The sequence below is a fragment of the Pristiophorus japonicus genome, unplaced genomic scaffold, assembly GCF_044704955.1.
Source record: "Pristiophorus japonicus isolate sPriJap1 unplaced genomic scaffold, sPriJap1.hap1 HAP1_SCAFFOLD_743, whole genome shotgun sequence".
NCBI lineage: Eukaryota > Metazoa > Chordata > Chondrichthyes > Pristiophoridae > Pristiophorus > Pristiophorus japonicus.
In genome coordinates, this window is record NW_027254659.1 from 63,060 (window position 1) to 85,916 (window position 22,857).

A 22,857-nucleotide genomic window follows, 5' to 3' on the forward strand; every position below is an offset into this window, starting at 1 on the left:
GATTTCAATGTTTGACAACACATTAGCAGAAACTTTACATGAAGATTGGCTAAAACCCAAGTGCCTAGCCTTGCGAGTTATTAGTTGGTATGATTGGACAAGGATGAGGGTGAGAGTGAATGGTGGCTAGTGAGATGGGGAAGTGATAATGTGGATAGCGGGATGGGTGGAGGTGCAAGGTAAATTGGTGTGAGTAAGTTTGTGCAGGAGTAGGGTACGGAATGCAGAGTGATGGGGATGTGATGAATGGCACAGCAGGATGAGGCTGAGTTTGGCTTTGCAGTAACGTTTCGTGATCCACTAAGATCATTGAAAGGTTTGTGCCACTGTAACCAGCACCTGACGACATCCCTGCTTGTGCCCTCCTGTGCAATGTGGCTGCGTTGGTGTCCTGGAGAGGTCTTTTCCATACATTGGAAGGGAAGAGAACCTCTCTGCGTGCTGTGACTCCCTCTATAAGCATCTGGAGGGAGTCATGGGAGAGCCTGGGTCCAGCCGTATACCTTTGTGCAGTGTTTCTCAGTGTTTGCAGCAGTTCAATGCTGTAGATCACTGACAGAAGAACTGTCAAAATGAATGTGGCCATGGTCCCTTTAAGAAAACCAGCTGATGATATGTCATTAGATGACATCATCAGACCAGCTTCCTGTTAATTGGTTGGGAACCTCGCAGGGCGGGCTTAACAAGCCCATTAATGGAAGATTGCTATCAGAGGGTGGGCTGCAGCTGGGAGTGCTATAAGATTCAGCAAACATCGACAGCAAAAACTTAAATTGCTTGGTAACATTTTCTGTTACTGCAGAGAGCGGACAGCACTGACCTGGGGCAGGTCCAAACATGTTTAACTTGAATACACATCAGCTGGGCGGGAATGAGAATGGCTAAAAGCAGGAACATCATGGTTGATGGGTGCCTTTTGTCATGGAATGAGAAGCAATCAATGCGACATTAAGTAAAGTGGCTGCGTTTTCAGGCCATCGAAAGACAAAGGAAAGTTATTCGACCACAGACCCATCGGAGCCACACATCGTGGTACAGCCCAGTTGACAAATGAACAAGCCACAGACTTGAGTTTGCTTTTCAGTTGGACAGCCTCAGGGGAAGTACAGGTGGACTTTTGGCGTAAAAAGGAGCATTTTTGCAAGTATAAGAGAGGCAGTTTTGGCTGCCATCTCTCTCTCTCTCCCCCTCTCTTAAGCCTGCTTGCAATGCACAAGGACTGAGCACTCCATCTGGGATGGAGAGAAGAAACACCAGAGAGCCTTGCTACTTCGACTGGAAAGCTGACCTTGAGACTGGACTTGAAGACCCAGAAGATACGCCTCAGCGGGAGAAGCAGCGAGTAAGCCAGAAGGGTAATTGGTGAGCATTTACCCCAGTCCACACATCTTTAAGACCACCGCATAGTGTGAAAGGGTGTCGTGTGTCCAATCAAGCTTTAGGGGTTTTAGTGGGGAGGTTTTTGCAAGGATCATAAGCATATGCACATTCTGTTGCACAGATCCAGTGGTGCTATTTTGAATCTGAGCAGGGGTGTTTCAGATATGGGTACTTCGCGTTATGGGTCATTTTAGACAGGCCAGACTGTGTGTTGTACTGTGTTTGTTTGTATTACATTACCAGGGTATCTTTTTACTGGGTGCAGGTGTGTTTTAACTTGAATAAAAGCATTGTGATGGTGGCGACCGAAAAGATTTGTATGTGACTGTATATTACTGTTCACGACTATAACACCTGTGTCTAGAAATACTGTAAGAGGGGTGATTCGAAACCACCAGGGGCAAAACCACTTACAGTGCACACCACCAATGCCGCCTGCACCCAACTTTCCCCCATTGGCAAAATCGTCCCTCTGACCGATTTGAAAATATATAGATAGAAACAAACCAAAGAGAAAACAAAGCTATATTTTATAAAGAATTTGGGTGTTGTGGTTTACGAATTATTTACATGTTTAATTTGTTTTAAGCTTTCATATTGCCATCTCCAAACTTTCAGAATTACTCAGATACCAGGCAATATGTAAGCTGGAAAATGTAATGTAGAGCAAAGGTTTTCAGGCTGCAGCTGAGAAGAATGGAATTAGAACCATAAAAACATAGAAAATAGGTGCGAGAGTATGCCATTCGGCCCTTCGAGACAGTACTTACCATTCAATAAGATCATGGCTGATCATTCACCTCAGTACCCCTTTCCTGCTTTCTCTCCATACCCCTTGATCCCTTTAGCCATAAGGGCCACTTCTAACTCCCTCTTGTATATATCCAACGAACTGGCATCAACAACTCTCTGCGGTAGGGAATTCCACAGGTTAACAACTCTCTGAGTGAAGAAGTTTCTCTTCATCTAAGTCCTAAATGGCTTACCCCTTATCCTTAGACTGTGTCCCCTGGTTCTGGACTTTCCTAACATCGGGAACATTCTTCCTGCATCTAACCTGTCCAGTCCCGTCAGAATTTTATATGTTTCTATGAGATCTCCTCTCATCCTTCTAAACTCCAGTGAACAAAGGCCCAGTCGATCCAGTCTCTCCTCATATGTCAGACCAGCCATCCCGGGAATCAGTCTGGTGAACCTTCGCTGCACTCCCTCAATAGCAAGAACGTCCTTCCTCAGATTAGGAGACCAAAACTGAACACAATATTCCAGGTGAGGCCTTACCAAGGCCCTGTACAATTGCAGTAAGACCTCCCTGCTCCTATACTCAAAACCCCTAGCTATGAAGGCCAACATACCATTTGCCTTCTTCACCGCCTGCTGTACCTGCATGCCAACTTTCAATAACTGATGTACCATGACACCCAGGTCTTGTTGCACCTCCCCTTTTCCTAATCTGCTGCCATTCAGATAATATTCTGCATTCGTGTTTTTGCCCCCAAAGTGGATAACCTTACATTTATCCACATTATACTGCATCTGCCATGCATTTGCCCACTCACCTAACCTGTCCAATTCACCCTGCAGCCTCTTAGCGTCCTCCTTGCAGCTCACAAGGCCACCCAGTTTAGTGTCATCTGCAAACTTGGACATATTACACTCAAGTCCTTCATCCAAATCATTAATGTATATTGTAAATAGCTGGGGTCCCAGCACTGAACCTTGCGGTACCCCACTAGTCACAGCCTGCCATTCTGAAAAGGACCCATTTATTCTGACTCTCTGCTTCCTGTCTGCCAACCAGTTTTCTATCCACGTCAGTACATTACCCCCAATACCATGTGTTTTAATTTTGTACACCAATCTCTTGTGTGGGACCTTGTCAAAAGACTTTTGAAAGTCCAAATACACCACATCCACTGGTTCTCCCTTGTCCACTCTACTAGTTACATCCTTAAAGAATTCCAGAAGATTTGTCAAGCATGATTTCCCCATCATAAATCCATGCTGACTTGGACCGATCCTGTCACTGCTTTCTAAATGTGCTGTTATTTCATCTTTAATAATTGATTCCAACATTTTTCCCACTACTGATGTCAGGCTAACCGGTCTATAATTACCCGTTTTCTCTCTCCCTCCCTTTTTAAAAAGTGGTGTTACATTAGCTACCCTCCAGTCCAGAGCAAATGATCCAGAGTCGATAGAATGTTGGAAAATGATCACCAATGCATCCACTATTTCTATGGCCACTTCCTTAAGTACTTTGGGATGCAGACTATCATGCCCCTGGGATTTCAATCCCATCAATTTTCCTCACACAATTTCCCGCCGAATAAGGATATCCTTCAGTTCCTCCTTCTCAATAGATCCTTGGTCTCCTAGTACTTCCGGAAGATTATTTGTGTCTTCCTTCGTGAAGACAGAACCAAAGTATTTGTTCAACTGGTCCACCATTTCTTTGTTCCTCATTACAAATTCACCTGAATCTGACTGCAAGGGACCTACGTTTGTCTTCACTAATCTTTTTCTCTTCACATAACTATAGAAGCTTTTGCAGTCAGTTTTTATGTTCCTGGCGAGTTTCCTCTCATACTCTATTTTCCCCTTCCTAATTAAACCCTTTGTCCTCCTTTGCTGAATTCTAAATTTCTCCCAGTCCTCAGCTGCATTTTCTGGCCAATTTATATGCCTCTTCCTTGGATTTAACACTATCCTTAATTTCCCTTGTTAGCCACGATTGAGCCACCTTCCCTGTTTTATTTTTACTCCAGACAGGGATGTACAATTATTGAAATTCATCCATGTGATCTTTAAATGTTTGCCATTGCCTATCCACCGTCAACCCTCTAAGTATAATTTGCCAGTCTATTCTAGCCAATTCACATCTCATACCATCGAAGTTACCTTTACTTAAGTTCAGAACCCGAGTCTCTGAATTAACTGTGTCACTCTCCATCTTAATAAAGAATTCTACCATATTATGCTCACTCTTACCCAAGGTGCCTCGCACAACAAGATTGCTAATTAGTCCTTTCTCATTACACATCACCCAGTCTAGGATGGCCAGCCCTCTAGTTGGTTCCTCGACATATTGGTCTCGAATACCATCCCTAATACACTGAAGGAAATCCTCCTCCATCGTATTGCTACCAGTTTGGTTAGCCCAATCTGTATGTAGATTAAAGTCGCCTATGATAACTGCTGTACCTTTATTGCATGCATCCCTAATTTCTTGTTTGATGCTGTCCTCAACCTCACTACTACTGTTTGGTGGTCTGTACACAACTCCCACTAGCGTTTTCTGGCCTTTGGTATTCCGCAGCTCCACCCATACAGATTCCACAACATCCAGGCTAATGTCCTTCCTTACTATTGTGTTAATTTCCTCTTTAACCAGCAACGCTACCCGACCTCTTTTTCCTTTCTGTCTATTCTTCCTGAATGTTGAATACCCCTGGATGTTGAGTTCCCAGCCTCGGTCACTCTGGAGCGATGCCTCCATGATGCCAATGGTATCATATTCATTAATTGCTGCCTGTGTAGTTAATTCGTCCACCTTATTATGAATACTCCTCGCATTGAGGCACAGAGCCTTCAGGCTTGTCTTGTTAACACACTTTTCCCTTTTAGAATTTTGCTGCAATGTGGCCCTTTTTGATTTTTGCCTTGGGTTTCTCTGCCCTCCACTTTTACTTTTCTTCTTTCTATCTTTTGCTTCTGCCCCTATTTTACTTCCCTCTGTCTCCCTGCATAAATTCCCATCCCCCTGCCATATTAGTTTAACTCCTCCCCAACAGCACTAGCAAACACTCCCTCTAGGACATTGGTTCCGATCCTGCCCAGGTGCAGACCGTCCGGTTTGTACTGGTCCCACCTCCCCCAAAACCGGTTCCAATGTCCCAGTAATTTGAATCCCTCCCTTCTACACCACTCCTCTAGCCACATATTCATCTGAGCTATCCTGTGATTCCTGCTCTGACTAGCACGTGGCACTGGTAGCAATCCTGAAATTACTGCCTTTGAGGTCCTACTTTTTAATTTAACTCATAGCTCCCTAAATTCAGCTTGTAGGACCTTATCCCGTTTTTTACCTATATCGTTGGTTCCGATATAGACCACGACAACTGGCTGTTCACCCTCCCTTTTCAAAATGTCCTGCACCCGCTCCGAGACATCCTTGACCCTTGCACCAGGGAGGCAACATACCAAGCTGGAGTCTCAATTGCAGCCGCAGAAACGTCTATCTATTCCCCTTACAATTGAATCCCTTATCACTCTAGCTCTCCCCTCCTGTGCAGCAGAGCCAGCCACAGTGCCATGGACTTGGCTGCTGCTGCTCTCCCCTGATGAGTCATCCCCCTCAATAGTACCCAAAGCGATGTATCTGTTTTGCAGGGGCATGACCGCAGGGGCCCCCTGCACTACCTTCCTTCCACTGCTCTTCCTGTTGGCCACCCATCCCCTATCAGGGTGTGTACACTTTACCTGCGGTGTGGTCAACTCACGAAACGTCATTCACGTCATTCTCAGCATCGTGGATACTCCAGAGTAAATCCACCTGCAGCTCCAGTGCCGCAATGCAGTCTGTCAGGTGCTGCAGGTGGATACACTTCCCACACAAGTAGTTGTGTGGGAAGTATATCTGCCTGCTTATCTGTAATGTTGACCTGAATCACTGTCCAGCTGGATATCGTGTGGCATTGGTCTGTGAGATTAAAAATTTACATTATGAAATTGTGGAGGCAAACCCATACCCTACCAACCTGTGGTACAATTCAGAGAACCATGTGCCCAACATGCACTCATGAGTGCTGTCACGACAAAACTTGGCTGATATAATATAAAAATGATGGAATCAATTATTAAGGATGTCATAGCAGCGCATTTGGAAAGAGGTGACATGATAGGTCCAAGTCAGCATGGATTTGTGAAAGGGAAATCATGCTTGACAAATCTTCTGGAATTTTTTGAGGATGTTTCCAGTAGAGTGTACATGGGAGAACCAGTTGATGTGGTATATTTGGACTTTCAGAAGGCTTTCGACAAGGTCCCACACAAGAGATTAATGTGCAATGTTAAAGCACATGGGATTGGGGGTAATGTGCTGACATGGATTGAGAACTGGTTGTCAGACAGGAAGCAAAGAGTAGAAGTAAATGGGTACTTTTCAGAATGGCAGGCAGTGACTAGTGGGATACCGCAAGGTTCTGTGCTGGGGCCCCAGCTGTTTACATTGTACATTAATGATTTGGACGAAGGGATTAAATGTAGTATCTCCAAATTTGCGGATGACACTAAGTTGGCTGGCAGTGTGAGCTGCGAGGAGGATGCTATGAGGCTGCAGAGTGACTTGGATAGGTTAGGTGTGTGGGCAAATGCATGGCAGATGAAGTATAATGTGGATAAATGTGAGGTTATCCACTTTGGTGGTAAAAACAGAGAGACAGACTATTATCTGAATGGTGACAGATTAGGAAAAGGGGAGGTGCAACGAGACCTGGGTGTCATGGTACATCAGTCATTGAAGGTAGGCATGCAGGTACAGCAGGCGGTTAAGAAAGCAAATGGTATGTTGGCCTTCATAGCGAGGGGATTTGAGTACAGGGGCAGGGAGGTGTTGCTACAGTTGTACAGGACCTTGGTGAGGCCACACCTGGAGTATTGTGTACAGTTTTGGTCTCCTAACTTGAGGAAGGACATTCTTGCTATTGAGGGAGTGCAGCGAAGGTTCACCAGACTGATTCCCAGGATGGCGGGACTGACATACCAAGAAAGACTGGATCAACTGGGCTTGTATTCACTGGAGTTCAGAAGAATGAGAGGGGATCTCATAGAAACGTTTAAAATTCTGACGGGTTTAGACAGGTTAGATGCAGGAAGAATGTTCCCAATGTTGGGGAAGTCCAGAACCAGGGGTCACAGTCTAAGGATAAGGGGTAAGCCATTTAAGACCGAGATGAGGAGAAACTTCTTCACCCAGAGAGTGGTGAACCTGTGGAATTCTCTACCACAGAAAGTTGTTGAGGCCAATTCACTAAATATATTCAAAAAGGAGTTAGATGAGGTCCTTACTACTAGGGGGATCAAGGGGTATGGCGAGAAAGCAGGAATGGGGTACTGAGGTTGCATGTTCAGCCACGAACTCATTGAATGACGGTGCAGGCTCGAAGGGCCGAATGGCCTACTCCTGCACATATTTTTTATGTTTCTATGTTTCTATGTAAAAAAGCAATTCCATGGCACGATAAAAAGAAAACCAATTTCAAGGAGGAAGTACCTTCCCAATGATGGATAGGCTTTGAGGGATCAGAAGATGAGCCATTCGTTGCAGAGTAACCAGCCTTTGTGTACTCTTGTAGCCAAGGTGTTGATGTGTCTGGTCCAATTCAGCTCATGGTCTGTGGTGTTGGTGGTTAGAGACATATTGCCATACTTGCCTCCTCTGCAGCATGATTACCCGTCTTCGGCACTAAAAGGTCTGACATTTCTCCATTACACAATTCACCAGTATTTGGGAATCTCACAGGAAAAAGGAGCTTTTCAAAGTTGCTGCTCAGTGTTTCTGAGAAATTTTTCACCTCTTTAGCTGGATTATCAACATTTGCATAATTTGTACCAATTAAGTGACTCATTAACTGAGAAATGTTACAGGATTTATTCCTATAATCGCACCATGAATGGCTTTTTTTGTCGCTCCCACAAATAAATTTGTGTTGCATCGTTACCTCTGGTGTCCCCCAAGGAGCTATCCTTGGCCCCCTCCTATTTCTCATCTACATGTTGCCCCTTGATGACATCATCCAGAAACACAGCGTCAGTTTCCACCTGTACTCTGATGACATCCATCTCAACCTCACTATCAGTTCTCTCGACCCGTCCACGGTCTCTAAATTGTCAGATTGCTTGTCCGACATCCAGTTCTGGATGAGCAGAAATTTTCTCAAATTGAATATTGGGAAGGCCGAAGCTATTCTTTTCAGACCCCACCACAAACTCCATTCCCTAGACACTGACTCCATCCCCCTCCCCAGCTCTTGTCTGAGGCTGAACTAGATTGTTCGCAACCTTGGTGCTATATTTGACCCTGAAATGAACTTTCGGCCACATATCCGCAGCATAACTAAGACCGCCTATTTCCACCTCCGTAACATCGCCCGTCTCTGCCCTTGCCTCAGCCTTTCCGCTGCTGAAGCCCTCACCATGCCTTTGTTACCTCTAGACTTGACTATTCCAACGCACTCCTGGCTGGCCTCCCACATTCTACCTTACGTAAACTAGAGGTGTTCCAAAACTCGGCTGCCCGTGTCCGAACTCGCACCAAGTCCCACTCACCCATCATCCCTGTGCTCGCTGACCTACTATGCCTTCCAGTTAAGCAATGCCTAATTTTATGATTCTCATCCTTATTTTCAAGTCCCTCCATAGCCTCACCCCACCCTATCTTTGTAATCTCCTCCAGCCCCACAACCCTGCAGAAATGTCTGTGCTCCTCTAATTCTGCCCTCCTGAGCATCCCTGATTATAATTGCTCAACCAATTGTGGACGTGCCTTCTGTTGCCTAGGCCCCAAGCTCTGGAACTCCCGGCCAAAACCTCCCCGCCTATCTACCTCTCTTTCCACCTTGAAGATGCTCCTTGAAACACACCTCTTTGACCAAGCTTTTGATCACCTGCACTAATTTCTACTTATGCGGATCGGTGTCAAATCTTTCGCGCATAATACTTCTGTGAAGCGCCTTGGAGCGTTTCACTACGTTAAAGGTTCTATATAAATACAAGTTGTTGTTCAATGAGATTGCATGTTTGAAAACAGCACGTATCTGCCACTTTTTAGCAGGTTTTAATTCATGGGAAAAAAGGGCATTAAACACTTTTTTTGAGAACAGAAGAAAATATGACCCTAAGTTACGTAATTTGGTTATACCTACATTATCTATGAGTCATAGATTACATCCCCCCAAATTTACTTTTGTCTCATGGAAATAAATTGTGGGCAGAATTTTAAATTCCACTATTCCACAGGAAAAGCTTTTGTCACACATAATCCGAGAGAGGGGGTTTGATCCCAAATAGTACACATAATATTTCTATTTACTTGGGGGTAAACATTACTCTAATATTTAAACTTAATATATGAAGGGTTTGATTAAAAGGGTTTGATTTTAGCTTCACGTTGCCAATTAGAAATTAGTATAGAGATTTCACCGCTATTCCTTACCAGCAGAGGTTCTTACAGATTTGTGTCATTTTTGAATGGCAATAATGAAGAGGTCATCAATCTGGATTTTCCAGCCATCGTTTCAATGCCTGGAGAATCGGAAGTGCACAAACTGAATGTGCTAACCTCCGTGCCTGATTCTCCAATCTGTGCTGCAATCATGTGAGACTCTATGCTGAGAGCAGAGCTTTCCTCTGAAAATCTGGCAATGTAAGAGACGGTTGAAGGCTGTGATTGGGGATTTGTAAGTTTATAAGATGGATGAGATAAGGTGCGCTAAATGGCCGTCCTCATCAGTATTTACCTTGTGATTCTGGATTCTTACCTCTTTTCATGAAGGTCAAATTCAAGCTTGGACTCAAAGATTCCAAATGCTTTTGTTACAGTCGATTTAAGGTCTTTGGACACCTAAGTAAACAATAAGATGTAGGTTTCCAATAAAAGTATGTTCTACATAACAAAACTACTCAGAACTTTAACAAAAGCAAAATACTACGGATGCTGGAAAACCGAAATATAAACAAAGTATTGGAAATGCTCAGCAGGTCAGGCAACATCTGTGCAGAAAGAAACAAAGTTAACATTTCAAAAAGTAATCGACCTGAAATGTTCACTCTGTTTCTCTTTCCACAAATGCTGCCTGACCTGCTGAGTATTCCAGCACTTTCTGTATTTACTCAGTCTTTCCCCAACCAACATCCATATCACCTGACTGACACTCAAACTCTTCCTGTCAGGTAACATGAAATGCAAATATTAGCTGACATTCTGAACCAGTGGCCTTCCGCAGTCGACAATCTAATGCTTTACTATAATAGAACAGAGTGTCTATATGCACTGTGGTTTTTCAGCGCCAGCGACCTCTGGACTCCGCCCCCGACACTTCTCGCACATGCGCAGACTCCTCGGACCCGGAACTGGAACCGGAAGTGGGGCCCTGACGAGTCCGCATGTAGTCTGCTGCTGAAACATTGCTTCCAGCCTTTGCATTATTGCAGGCTTCTGTGGGAGAGAAAACATCGGAGCTAGTGGGAGAGAGAGGGCGGGGGAGAGAGGCGACAGGTGGTGGGGGGGAGAGGCGCCGAGTAAGGGGAGAGCGAGAGACACGGGGGGGGGAGACAGGGACGGGGGGAGAGCGAGACATGTGTGGGGGGAAGAGCAAGACACGGGGGAGAGAGAGCGACACGGGGGGGGAGAGAGCGGCACGGGGGGGGGAGAGAGCGGCACGGGGGGGAGGGAGAGAGACACGGGGGGAGGAGAGAGAGAGACACGGGGGGAGGAGAGAGAGAGACATGGGGGGGAGAGAGAGACACGGGGGGGAGAGAGAGACACGGGCGGGGGGAGGAGCGAGACACGGGGGGAGAGAGAGCGACACGGGGGGGGAGAGAGAGAGACACAGGGGGAGGAGAGAGCGAGACATGGGGGGGAGAGAGAGACACGGTGGGGGGAGAGAGAGACACGGGGGGAGGAGAGAGAAAGACATGGGGGGGAGAGCGAGACACGGGGGGAGAGAGAGAGACATGGGGGGAGAGAGAGAGAGACATGGGAGAGAGAGAGAGAGAGACACGGAGGGGAGAAGAGAGCAAGAGACATGTGTGGGGGGAAGAGAGAGAGGGACACGGGGGTAAAAAGAGACGGGCGGGGGGAGGGAGAGACATGGGGGGGTGAGAGAGATGGGGAAGCGGGAAGGGGGATCGGAGGGAATTCAGGGAAGACGTATCACGTACTTCCAATCCCCTTTACACCACAGTGGATGAAATCCGGAAATCATGACACTGTCACTATTCACTCATAATCAATAAGCCTGTTAACAATCCGTGACCCACACACAATGCCCCATCTATGGCAGGGCGGGGGCGGCAAGATCATGCACCTGTACTGGGGTAAGGAACTTCGGCTTTGAGATGCATGCACTTCGGGTGGGACAGGAGTTTGGGAAGCCTTTGCTGGGAGTTCTATCCTCTCTGTGACTGCTTGCAGATGATTCTGAAGTCAAAATGGCTCGAATTACATTTTGCAAGGTCACTCAGAACTTGGGCTGGGCGGTTCCAATTACACACTCCAGAGAAACTTCTGAGTGTGGCTTATCCTCCAAGAGTACCATCAATAACCAGGTCATGTGATAATGGAGTGCCAATCAGTCAGAAGCACAGTGCAAATAAGCCTCTCCACAATAGAACCTGCAATGCAAAAATGTTTTACCAGGGTTCACAGACACAAATCTTTGAAGGTGGCAGGACAGGGAGAGCAAGATGTTAAAAAAGCATACTGGATCCTTTTACTTTATAAATAAAGGCATAGAGCACAAAAGCAAGGAGGTTATGCTAAACCTTTATAAAGCACGGGTTCAGCCTCAGTGAGGGTCCAATTCTGGGCAGCACACTTTAAGAAGGATGTTAAGGCCTTGGAGAGGGTGCAGAGGAGATTTACCAGAATGATTCCAGGGATGAGAGACTTTAGTTATGTGGAGAGACTGGAGTAGCTGGAATTGTGCTCCTTAGAGCAGAGAAGTTTAAGGAGAGATTTAATAGAGGTGTTCAAAATTATGAGCAATTTTAATAGAGTCGATAGGAAGAAACTGTTTCCACTGGCAGGGGGGTCGGTAACCAGAGGACACAGATTTACGATAATTGAGAAAAATCCTTGGAGGAAATGAAAAATAGTTTTATGCAACAAGTTATGATGATCTGGAATGCATTACCTGGAGGGGTGGTGGAAGCAGATTCAATAATAACTTTCAAAAGGGGATTGGATCTATATTGGAAAAAGAAAACACCTGCAGCGTTATGGGAAAAGAGCAGGGGAGTGGGGTTAATTGCATAGTTCTTTCAAAGAGCCGGCTTAGACATGATGGGCTGTATGGTTTTATGAAAATAATTTGTAATGAAATATATCAATTTAGTGATTAGGTTTTGACTGGTGTAAGTATTTAATCTGACCGATTTCTGATGTTCTACAAATCTGTACTGTCTCTATAATATGGTATGATTCAATTTTCCATGGAGTAGAAAAAAACTTCATGCATGAGTATATGATACTGGAGCAACAGAAGTCGAACTGTTGGGAATTCTCTCTTCTTTTGCTAACAGCGTCTGGAAATTGGGCAGACACAAAAACTGCCTGCCTCCAAATGGCTCAGCAAACTCTGGCACAGTCAAAATGTGTCAAACACATGGCAGAACTGGGTCCAACCCCAAAATCCAACGTGCCCACTCTAATCACACCCTAAATGCACTGCAAACATTGCAGACTTTTGATCCCAATCACATGCAAGTTATTTCTTTGCCTTGATGTCTGACAGAAACATAGAAACATAGAAAATAGGTGCAGGAGCAGGCCATTTGGCCCTTCAAGTCTGCACAACCATTTGCTAAGATCATAGCTGATCAATCCCTCAGTGCCCCTTTGCTGCTTTCTCTCCATACCCCTTGATCCCTTTAGCTGTAGGGGCCATATCTAACTCCCTCTTGAATATATCCAGTGAACTGGCATCTCTGCGGCAGGGAATTCCACAGGTTAACAACTCTCTGAGTGAAGAAGTTTCTCCTCATCTCGGTCCTAAATGGCCTGTCCCTTATCCTAAGACTATGTCCCCTGGTTCTGGACTTCCCCAACATCGGGAACATTCTTCCCGCATCTAACCTGTCCAGTCCCGTCAGAAGTTTATACGTTTCTACGAGATCCCCTCTCATCCTTCTAAACTCCAGTGAATACAGGCCCAGTCGATCCAGTCTCTCCTCATATGTCAGTCCTGCCATCCCGGGAATTAGTCTGATGAACCTTCACTGCACTCCCTCAATAGCAAGAATGTCCTTCCTCAGATTAGGAGACCAAAACTGAACACAATATTCCAGGTGAGACCTCGCCAAGGCCCTGTACAACTGCAGTAAGACCTTCCTGCTCCAAAACTCAAATCCCTTAGCTATGAAGGCCAACATGCCATTTGCCTTCTTCACCGCCTGCTGCACCTGTATGCCAGCTTTCAATGACTGATGAACCAAGACACCCAGGTCTCGTTGCACCTCCTTATTTCCTAATCTGCCACCATTCAGATAATATTCTGTCTTCGTGTTTTTGCCCCCAAAGTGGATAACCTCACATTTATCTACATTATACTGCATCTGCCATGCATTTGCTCACTCACCTAATCTGTCTAAGTCACCCTGCAGCCTCTTAGCATCCCCCTCACAGCTCACACTGCCACCCAGTTTAGTGTCATCTGCAAACTTGGAGATATTAAACTCAATTCCTTCATCTAAATCATTGATGTATATTGTAAAGAGCTGGGGTCCCAGCACTGGGCCCTGCGGCACTCCACTGGTCACTGCCTGCCCTTCTGAAAAGGACCCGTTTATCCTGACTCTCTGCTTCGTGTCTGCCAACCAGTTCTCTATCCACGTCAGTATGGTACCCCCAATACCATGTGCTTTGATTTTTCACACCAATCTCTTGTGTGGGACGCTGCCAAAAGCCTTTTAAAAGTCCAAATACACCACATCCACTGGTTCTCCCTTGTCCACTCTACTAATTACATCCTCAAAGAATTCCAGAAGATTGCCCTTTCATAAATCCATGCTGACTTGGACTGATCCTGTCACTGCTTTCCAAATGCGTTGCTATTTCATCCTTAATAATTGATTCCAACATTTTCCCAACCACTGATGTCAGGCTAACCGGTCTCTAATTACCCGCTTTCTCTCTCCCTCCCTTTTTAAAAAGTGGTGTTACATTAGCTACCCTCCAGTCCATAGGAACTGGTCCAGAGTCGATAGACTGTTGGAAAATGATCACCAATGCATCCACTATTTCTAGGGCGACTTCCTTAAGTACTCTGGGATGCAGACGATCAGGCCCCGGGGATTTATCGGCCTTCAATCCCATCAATTTCCCACCTAATAAGGATATCCTTCAGTTCCTCCTTCTCACTAGACCCTCGGTCCCCGAGTACTTTCGGAAGCTTATTTGTGTCTTCCTTCGTGAAGACAGAACCAAAGTATTTGTTCAATTGGTCTGCCATTTCTTTGTTCCCCATTATAATTTCACCTGAATCCGATTGCAAGGGACCTATGTTTGTCTTCACTAATCTTTTTCTCTTCACATATCTATAGAAGCTTTTGCAGTCAGTTTTTATGTTCCTGGCAAGCTTCTCATACTCTATTTTCCCCGTCTTAACTAAACCCTTTGTCCTCCTCGGCTGAATTCTAAATTTCTCCCAGTCTTCAGGTTTGCTGCTTTTTCTGGCCAAGTTATATGACTCTTCCTTGGATTTAACACTATCCTTAATTTCCCTTGTTAGCCACGGTTGAGCCACCTTCCCCATTTTATTTTTACTCCAGATAGGGATGTACAATTGCTGAAGTTCATCCATATGATCTTTAAATGTTTGCCATTGCCTATCCACTGTCAATCCTTTAAGTATCATTTGCCAGTCTACTCTAGCCAATTCACACCTCAAACCATCGAAGTTACCTTTCCTTAATTTCAGGACCCTAGTTTCTGAATTAACTGTGTCACTCTCCATCGTAATAAAGAATTCTACCATGTTATGGTCACTCTTCCCCAAGGGGTCTCGCACAACAAGATTGCTAATTAGTCCTTTCTCATTACACATCACCTAGTCTAGGATGGCCAGCTCCTGGTTGGTTCCTCGATATATTGGTCTTGAAAACCATCCCTAATACACTCCAGGAAATCCTCCTCCACCGCATTGCTACCAGTTCAGTTCGCCCAATCAATATGTAGATTAAAGTCACCCATGGTACCTGCTGTACCTTTATTGCATGCATCCCTTATTTCTTGTTTGATGTTGTCCCCAACCTTACTACTACTGTTTGGTGGTCTGTACACAACTCCCACTAGTGTTTTCTGCCCCTTGGTATTCCGCAGCTCCACCCATACCGATTCCACATCATCCAAGCTAATGTCCTTCCTTACTATTGCATTAATTTCCTCTTTAACCAGCAATGCTACCCCACCTCCTTTTCCTTTCTGTTTATCCTTCCTAAATGTTGAATACCCCTATTAGTAATTGCAATGTTTTCTCATTTCTATCAAGATATAAACAAAGGAAAGGACAGACACAGAATCACTTTGGGTGGAATTGATTGATCATAACAGAGGTAAACTATTATTGGAGGTATGCTCTAAACCTCCAGGCTATGGAAAAGCCTTGATCTGGAACTATGGGATGAGATAAGGATGGTGACTAGTCATTGTCCAACTATAGTAGTTGGAGATTTTATCTTACCAGAAAGTGATTGGGACAATAATGGGCTCAATCTTCCCCAGTTATCTGCACCATTTTTTTGGCGTGCACCGCTTTTTGGGAGTAAATTAAAATCTCCAAGTTTCCTCCAAGTTCCTGTGCCAGCGTAACTCAGTTAGGTAGGCTTATTTTAGGTTAGGATGTTTTTGCATCAGGTTTTTGTAACCTGATGTCTGCGCCAGTTTTTCAGATTTAAGCAAGTTTGGCCAACTTACATTTTTCCTAGGATGGCGTATGTGACCACTCCCAAAAAACTTTCTGGGCACTTAAGAAAAAGCAGCGCACATTAAAAAATTGTCGCAGAAAGATGCCATTGTTTTTAGGCGAAATTTTGGAGGGAGTCAAGAAGGCAAAGAATATGCATCATAAATCTTAATTGTTTCAAAGTCAAAAGGGAGAAAATGGAAGTCGAATGCAATTCTTTAATTTTTGATTTTTTCAAAGTCCCGTGGCACCACCGAACGTTTCTTCACCGGGCTCGAGGGTCGGAGCGATGGCCGGCAGAATCACTCCCTCGCCCGGACACAAAAGAAGCCCGGGGGTGCGGGTGGGGCGGGGTGGAAGCCGAACTGAACTGCCAGCCACTTACATAAGGGATGAAAATCCAGAGGCTATACAGCAGCTTCAAAAGAAGTTCGGAGGGCGGGGGGTGGCAGGGGGGTGGGTGGAATGGATCCTGAGCTCCTGTGTTTTGGTGAGGGAGCGATTCTGCCGGCCGACGCTCCAACCTTTTATTTGAAGGAATTCAGTGAGTCTGCATCCACCACATGAAACAGCAGCTTGTTCCAGAGGTCTACTATTCTCTGTGAAAAGAACCAGCTCCTGACATCTAACCTAGATCTAGCCCTATACAACTTAAATTTGTGCCCCCTGCTCCTGTATAACCTATTTAATTGATATAAATGGTCAGCTGGAACACTATCTATTCCCTTCATTATCTTGTAAACCTTAATGATATCCCCCTTAATTCTACGCTTAAGTCTAAGGAAAAGAGTCCCAACTCTTTTAACCTATCCTGATAACTAAGATGCTTTAGAACATAAGAACATAAGAATTAGGAACAGGAGTAGGCCATCTAGCCCCTCGAGCCTGCTCCGCCATTCAACAAGATCATGGCTGATCTGGCCGTGGACTCAGTGTAAAGTCCTGTCCCCTCAGTACAGATTCACACGAGGCATGTAGTGAAGTCAAGGTCACTCTGGACCTGCACCTTTATTTCACAGCTCTGGAATGCTGCACTTGCCTGAGACCTGTCCTTATATACCTGTCTCTTGCAAGTGCACCCCTGGTGGTAAGGTATGCTGGTGGTTACAGGTCATATCTTATTACAGTCATGTATAGCATGTTAGGATACAGTTATATATAATAATGTAAGATACATGACCACCCTCCCCCAAGGTCTTATTGTCTTTATAGGTTCAGCCTCTCAGGTGGTCTACGCTCTCGCGTGGAGCGGCTGAGTTGTGGTTCAGTTGTTTGCCTTGGTGTCTGTTTTTCTTTGGGTGTGGTTGCTGGTACCTCGCCTGTGCTGTCTGTTTCGATTGGTGTGATTGTTGTTGACTCGCCTGGGCTGTCTGTTGGGATTGCCCTTTCCTCAGGTTGTTCCCTCTGTCTGTCCACCAGGTGTGGTGCGAGTTCCACATTGTAGTCTGCCTCTGGTTCCACAGTGTTGTTGGTAAATCTGCTTTTGACTTGGTCTACATGCCTCCGGCAGATTTTGCCATTATCCATTTGTACTACCAGTAGCCTGTTTCCTTCCTTGCCCGTTACTGTCCTTGCAAGCCATTTGGGATCCCTGCCATAGTTTAGTACAAACACTTTGTCCCCTATCTCATTCCATCTCCCCCTCGAATTTCTGTCATGGTACTCAGTCAGCTTACGGCGCTTTGCCTCAACGATTTTGTGCATGTCTGGGAGGATTAATGAGAGCCTTGTTTTTAAAGTCCTTTTCATCAACAGTTGCGCGGGGTGATCCCAGTCAATGAGTGCGGACGAGATCTGTATGCCAGCAGCAGTCGCGACAGGTGACCCTGCAGCGTGGGACATTGGATTTTAAGCATGCCTTGTTTAATGATTTGCACTGCTCTCTCCGCCTGGCCGTTGGAGGCCGGCTTGAATGGTGCCGTCTTGACATGATTTATGCCGTGGTCAATTATAAAGTCTTGGAATTCTGCGCTGGTGAAGCACGGACCATTGTCACTGACCAATATGTCAGGGATTCCGTGCGTTGCAAACATGGTTGCGAGGCTCTCCACAGTGGAGAAGGTTGTGCTCGAGTTTAAAATGGTGCATTCGATCCACTTTGAAAATGCATCTACAACTACGAGGAACATTTTGCCCATGAATGGGCCTGCATAGTCTACGTGCACCCGCGACCACGGTTTGGTAGGCCAGGGCCAGGGGCTCAGTGGAGCCTCCCTGGGGGCATTGCTGAGTTGGGCACAAATGGTGCACCTTCGGACGCAGAGCTCCAAGTCCGCGTCAATACCAGGCCACCAGACGTGGGATCTGGCTATGGCCTTCATGAGAACGATCCCCGGGTGCTTGCGGTGGAGCTCCCGGACAAATGCCTCTCTGCCTCGCAGAGGCATGACTACTCGGCTGTCCCACATCAGGCAGTCTGCTTGTAGTGATAGCTCATGCATGCGCCTGTGAAAGGGTTTTAATTCCTCGGGGCAGGCATCGCGAGCCTCTGCCTTGTCACCGGTTAGGACACATCTTTTTACGAAGGATAATGTGGGCTCGCTGGCCGTCCAGGCTCTGATTTGGTGAGCCATCATGGGCGAACCTGTGGACTTAAAGGCATTGATTGCCATGAATATCTCACAGTCCTGTTCGTCAGACCCTTCCGTGGTCGCCAGGGGTAGCCTGCTGAGCGCATCGGCACAGTTGTCTGTGCCTGGTCTGTGCATTATGGTATAGTCTGTACCTGGTCTGTGCCTTATGGTATAGTCGTAGGATGCCAGCATGAGTGCCCACCGTTGAATTCGCGCCGAGGCATTGGCGTTTATTGCCTTGCTCTCGGATAGGAGAGATGTGAGGGGCTTGTGGTCGGTTTCTAATGCGAACTTGGCCCTGAAAAGGTATTGGTGCATCTTTTTGACACTGTACACGCATGCGAGTGCCTCCTTCTCTACCATTCCGTACCTGCGCTCCGCCCACGAAAGTGACCTGGAGGCATAAGCTGTGGGTTGTAATTTGCCCGCACTATTGACATGTTGCAAAATGCACCCGACCCCATACGCAGTCTCTCAGGTGGTCTACGCTCTCGCGTGGAGCGGCTGAGTTGTGGTTCAGTTGTTTGCCTTGGTGTCTGTTTTTCTTTGGGTGTGGTTGCTGGTACCTCGCCTGTGCTGTCTGTTTCAATTGGTGTGATTGTTGTTGACTCGCCTGGGCTGTCTGTTGGGATTGCCCTTTCCTCAGGTTGTTCCCTCTGTCTGTCCACCAGGTGTGGTGCGAGTTCCACATTGTAGTCTGCCTCTGGTTCCACAGTATTGTTGGTAAATCTGCTTTTGACTTGGTCTACATGCCTCCGGCAGGTTTTGCCATTGTCCATTTGTACTACTAGTAGCCTGTTTCCTTCCTTGCCTGTTACTGTCCCTGCAAGCCATTTGGGACCCCTGCCATAGTTTAGTACAAACACTTTGTCCCCTATCTCATTCCATCTCCCCCTCGAATTTCTGTCATGGTACTCAGTCAGCTTACGGCGCTTTGCCTCAATGATTTTGTGCATGTCTGGGAGGATTAATGAGAGCCTTGTTTTTAAAGTACTTTTCATCAACAGTTGCGCGGGGGGATCCCAGTCAATGAGTGCGGACGAGATCTGTATGCCAGCAGCAGTCGCGACAGGCGACCCTGCAGCGTGGGACCTTGGATTTTAAGCATGCCTTGTTTAATGATTTGCACTGCTCTCTCCGCCTGGCCGTTGGAGGCCGGTTTGAACGGTGCCGTCTTTACGTGATTTATGCCGTGGTCAATTATAAAGTCTTGGAATTCTGCGCTGGTGAAGCATGGATCATTGTCACTGACCAATATGTCCGGGATTCCATGCGTTGCAAACATGGTTGCGAGGCTCTCCACAGTGGTAGAGGTTGTGCTCGAGTTTAAAATGGTGCATTCGATCCACTTTGTAAATGCATCTACAACTACGAGGAACATTTTGCCCATGAATGGGCCCGCATAGTCTACGTGCACCCGCGACCACGGTTTGGTAGGCCAGGGCCAGGGGCTCAGTGGAGCCTCCCTGGGGGCATTGCTGAGTTGGGCACAAATGGTGCACCTTCGGACGCAGAGCTCCAAGTCCGAGTCAATACCAGGCCACCAGACGTGGGATCTGGCTATGGCCTTCATGAAAACGATCCCCGGGTGCTTGCAGTGGAGCTCCCGGACAAATGCCTCTCTGCCTCGCAGAGGCATGACTACTCGGCTGCCCCACATCAGGCAGTCTGCTTGTAGTGATAGCTCATGCATGCGCCTGTGAAAGGGTTTTAATTCCTCGGGGCAGGCATCGCGAGCCTCTGCCTTGTCACCGGTTAGGACACATCTTTTTACTAAGGATAACGTGGGCTCGCTGGCCGTCCAGGCTCTGATTTGGCGAGCCATCATGGGCGAACCTGTGGACTCAAAGGCATTGATTGCCATGACTATCTCACAGTCCTGTTCGTCAGACCCTTCCGTGGTCGCCAGGGGTAGCCTGCTGAGCGCGTCGGCACAGTTGTCTGTGCCTGGTCTGTGCCTTATGGTGTAATCGTAAGACGCCAGCATGAGTGCCCACCGTTGAATTCGCGCCAAGGCGTTGGTGTTTATTGCTTTGCTCTCGGATAGAAGGGACGTGAGGGGCTTGTGGTTGGTTTCTAACGTGAACTTGGCCCCGAAAAGGTATTGGTGCATCTTTTTGACACCGTACACGCACGCGATCACCTCCTTCTCTACCATTCTGTACCCGCGCTCCGCCCGCGAATGTGACCAGGAGGCATAAGCTATGGGTTGTAATTTGCCCGCACTATTGACATGTTGCAAAACGCACCCGACCCCATACGCTGACGCATCGCATGTGAGAACTAGCTTTTTACCTGGGTCAAAGAAAGTCAAAACACTGTTGGAACACAGAAGTTTGCGTGCCTTATTGAAGGCGCGTTCCTGGGCGTCCCCACAAAACCAATCGCACCACTTCCTGAGTAGCACGTGGAGAGGCTCCAGCAACGTGCTTAAGTTCTACATAAAGTTCCCAAAGTAATTGAATAGCCCGAGAAAGGCGCGCAGTTCTGAGACATTCCGGGGCCTGGGTGCCAGGCGAATTGCTTCTGTTTTGGACTCTGTTGGGCGGATTCCATCAGCGGCAATCCTTCTGCCCAAAAATTCAACCTCGGGTGCGAGAAACAGGCACTTGGATTTCTTGACTCGTCGGCCTACCCGATCCAACCGCTTTAGTACTTCCTCCAAATTACGGAGATGGGAGTCAGTGTCCCTGCCCATAATAAGTATGTCGTCTTGAAATACAACCATCCCCGGGATGGACTTGAGCAGACTCTCCATGTTGCGCTGGAATATGGCAGCTGCCAACCTGATGCCGAATGGGCATCGATTGTACATGAAAAGGCCTCGATGTGTGTTGATGGTGGTGAGTAGCTTGGATTCCTCGGTCAATTCTTGCGTCATATAATTTTGAGAAAAGTTTACCTCCAGCCAATGTGGCAAATAAGTCCTCCGCTCTGGGCAGCGGGTACTGGTCCTGTAGGGAGACTCTGTTTATGGTAGATTTGTAGTCCCCACAGATTCGTACAGATCCATCAGACTTCATGACTGGAACGATGGGACTTGCCCAGTCGCTAAATTCCACAGGTGATATAATGCCTTTCCGCAGAAGCCTGTCTAGTTCGTGTTCAATCTTTTCCCTCATCACATAGGGTATACCTCTGGCCTTGTGATGGACCGGTCTAGCATCCTGTGTGATGTAGATTTTGAATTTGGCCCCTTTGAAAGTGCCCACACCTGGCTGAAAGAGATGTTCAAATCGCTTTATAACTGTTGAGCAGGAGGTCTGTTCCTCTAATGACATGGCATGGACATCATCCCATTTCCAGTTTAGTTTTGCCAGCCAGCTTCTCCCCAGCAGTGCTGGGGGGTCTCCGGGGACAATCCACAGGGGAAGTCGGTTCACTGTCCCTTTTTTGTGTGACAGAGAGCATGGCGCTGCCGAGGACTGGTACGATTTCTTTGGTATAGGTCCTTAGTGTGGTGTCGACCCTTGTGAGTTTTGGTCTGTCTCTTTTATGCAGCCGCAGTTGTTCAAATTGTTGAGCGCCCATGAGAGATTGACTCGCTCCCGTATCCAGCTCCATGTTGACAGATATCCCGTTGAGTAGGACCCTCATCATTATAGGAGGCGTCCTGTTGTAGGAGCAGCGGCCATTGATCGTGTTGACCCGCTGTACACCGGTGTCCCGGGTACTGTCCCCACCATTTTCTGGTCCGCTTTCCGACCCATCCGAATCGTATACCAGCCGAGCTGCCATTTTTTTGCACATGCGGGCCAGATGCCCTCTATTTTCACAATTTCTGCAAACAGCCTGCTGAAATTGACATCCCCTTGACGAGCACCCACCCCCACACCTCCAGCACAGATCTGTTCCATTGTTCAAAGTGTTCCCAAAGAATGAGCTGCGTCTGGCTGATCTCTCTTAAGCTTCTCTCAGTTTGTAGTTGATTGCTCGCATTGTGGGTTGATGAGGTGTGAACAGCCGTTCCTGTGGCACTTGATGGCTTCTGCCTGCTGTCGAGAGCCTGTTCTCCCGGTTTTGTCTGTGTGTGGGAGTAGCAGCTTGTTTAGTGCTGTGAACTTCTTGTTCCGATATTTCGTTAGTTGTCGTACCTGCATTGTAAATCAACCTCGTTTCTTCTTCCCCTACCAAGAATGTCTGTGCAACCAGTGCTGCTGCCTCTAAGTTCAGGTTCTTGGTCTCTATGAGCTTTCAGAATATGCCTGTGTGGCCTATTC

The 22,857-nt window shown here is 46.8% G+C and overlaps 1 long non-coding RNA gene across 1 annotated transcript in view; it reads right to left on the minus strand.

Moving 5' to 3' along the window:
* LOC139256593 (uncharacterized) overlaps positions 1 to 10,004 on the minus strand; it is a 31,421-nt gene extending 21,417 nt beyond the window's left edge. Inside the window, exon 1 of the long non-coding RNA XR_011592189.1 lies at positions 9,921 to 10,004. This is a non-coding gene — a long non-coding RNA (uncharacterized lncRNA). The remainder of the gene's footprint in view (positions 1 to 9,920) is intronic.
* Between the last annotated feature and the right edge of the window lie 12,853 nt (positions 10,005 to 22,857).